We start from the raw sequence: 2,393 nt of genomic DNA on the forward strand, positions 1-2,393 counted from the left end.
TATGGTGAGTACGCACAACTGAGCAAGCTGCAATAAGATATTATTTACTGGCGGTGGTTTGAAATATTATAATCGTAGTTGTGCTCAATTTTTGGTCTTATGGGTCTCCAAAACTTTACATCCTTAATAACAACTAAAAATATTATTTTTTTTATTAAAGCTATTATAACATGCTTATAGTAGGTATATGAATAGCTTATAATATAATATTATGCGTGTGTGTATATTACTTTACTATAAGTGATAACAAGTATAGTCATGTACAATATGCAAAGATCCGTCGACATACCTACTCACATAATATACATATACATATATATAAAAACTATAAGTATATACTATACACAACCGCCTGCTGCACCGCAACTCACAGGGTTTATAAATTATAATGTTACGCGAATACCATGGAGACTTGTAAAATATCATTATTAAACCTCTTACCGTGTGCGTCTAATTAGTATACAGCTGTATAGGTAGGTATAATATATGTATATCGTTTATTTTAAATGTGCGTGTGCGTATGTATTGTATTATAAATATAGTAGTCCATAACCTAAATAAATATATAATATGTATACACTATACTCACTTATACTCACTGCTACGCCCTCGGCAAATATACTGCACCAGTCATATTATTGCAGCTATACAAAAAAAAAATTTGTTTTACATTTTATTTATTATTTTATAGATAACGCGATATAATTTTGTACATAAGTATCATACAATTACTTATACAGGTATTATGGTACATGTTTATATTTTGTATACGGCCTCATACCCTTGCGCAACTTACTATTAAGTAGAAATATTTCTTATCATTCATAATCATAATATAAGAATCTATTATCTACAAATGGCAATGTACTGATTGATATCTGACAAGTTTGGTTCACAAATATATTTTTTCATTTTTCATGTACGCACCTTTTGACTACCTACTGGCATATATATGTCCTGTATAAAAAAAACTCAAAGCAACAAAAAAAAAAAAAACAATATCATGATGAGTGGTTTATAAATATATAATGTTGACGCACCTATAATAATATGTCCTATAATGAAAAAAACCTATATAATATAAAATATTATGACCTTGTTTTCTATATTTCGTTATTTCCCCCTACTTTTTTACATTATTTAATGAATACAAACACTTAAGAAAATTAAAATTAAAACTTTTGTTTTTTATATTTATGAAGTAAATCTGAGGAAAATTTGATATGTAAGACGTAAGTACTAACAGATAATTACAGTTTACTAAAACTATTCAAGTCAAAGTTATTATCCAGAGAATCGAATATAACTTTATACACAAGTTACCTGAGACCATATGGTTGTGAAACGTGGGCTACTACAAAAGACGATTACTCCAAATTAGGGGGGCCGGAGTGGCGCAGTGGTCACACAGTTGACTTACGACTCACACAGTCATCGGTTCGATTCATAGCAAAGTGCAAAAAAATGTGTGTGATTCTACGCAGTCACCATTTTCCCGTGCTGTCGTCCGATTGCGTCATCCGGTTTCCAACTAGGTCCCACTCCACTGGGAGTGAAGACCGCACATGTCTCCTCTTGGAGAAGGGGGGTAGTATCATGCATATAGTGATATATACATAGATAAATAGATCACATGATCTCCCTACTACCCACTTGTGATAAGCATTGTCAAAGACCTTGAGGTCGTTACAATGAACAAATTTAGAAAAAAAAAAAAAAAAAACTCCAAATTAGGTACAACAGAAAGAAAAATACTCCGTAAAATATTTGGCCCAGTTTATAATATGGAACCGGAATACTAACGAAGGAAGACACAATGAGGACCTACAAAATATTTGTGGAAGGCCAAATATCCTATCGTATTGTAGAAGCAAAAGGATAGAATGGGCTGGGAACTGGGCATGTATGGAGAGTAGAAAGAAAAACTATTAAGCTTGTCCTAAAAGGAAGAAGTGTAAGGAAAATACCTACATATAGGAAGGCCACGAACAAGATGGAAGGCTGTTGTAAAAAGAGATATAACAATGATACATGAAAGTCGAAAGTATACAATTAGGAGACGTGATTTACAGAGACCGATGGAGTGAATTAATAATGGCAATGGTGGACCTATACAAGGCCCGCTAAGTTGTCGAGAAGTTATACTGTCTATAGTTATTAAATAATGTGTGGTATATTATTTCATATTTGTACCTATAAATATATACATAATACTGTATAAATGAACGTATACATTGTAATGGGTTATGGGTATAAGTCATAAAATAAGTATAGGTACCTACTCTTATATTTAATTATCTAAACTAAACTAAGCATACGAAAATAAGAAAATCTATATTACCTACTATAATTGCTATACGTAGTGTATATTGTTTTATATTATAAATATTTTA

Source organism: Acyrthosiphon pisum, chromosome A1 (assembly GCF_005508785.2).
Source record: "Acyrthosiphon pisum isolate AL4f chromosome A1, pea_aphid_22Mar2018_4r6ur, whole genome shotgun sequence".
In the NCBI taxonomy this organism is placed as follows: domain Eukaryota; kingdom Metazoa; phylum Arthropoda; class Insecta; order Hemiptera; family Aphididae; genus Acyrthosiphon; species Acyrthosiphon pisum.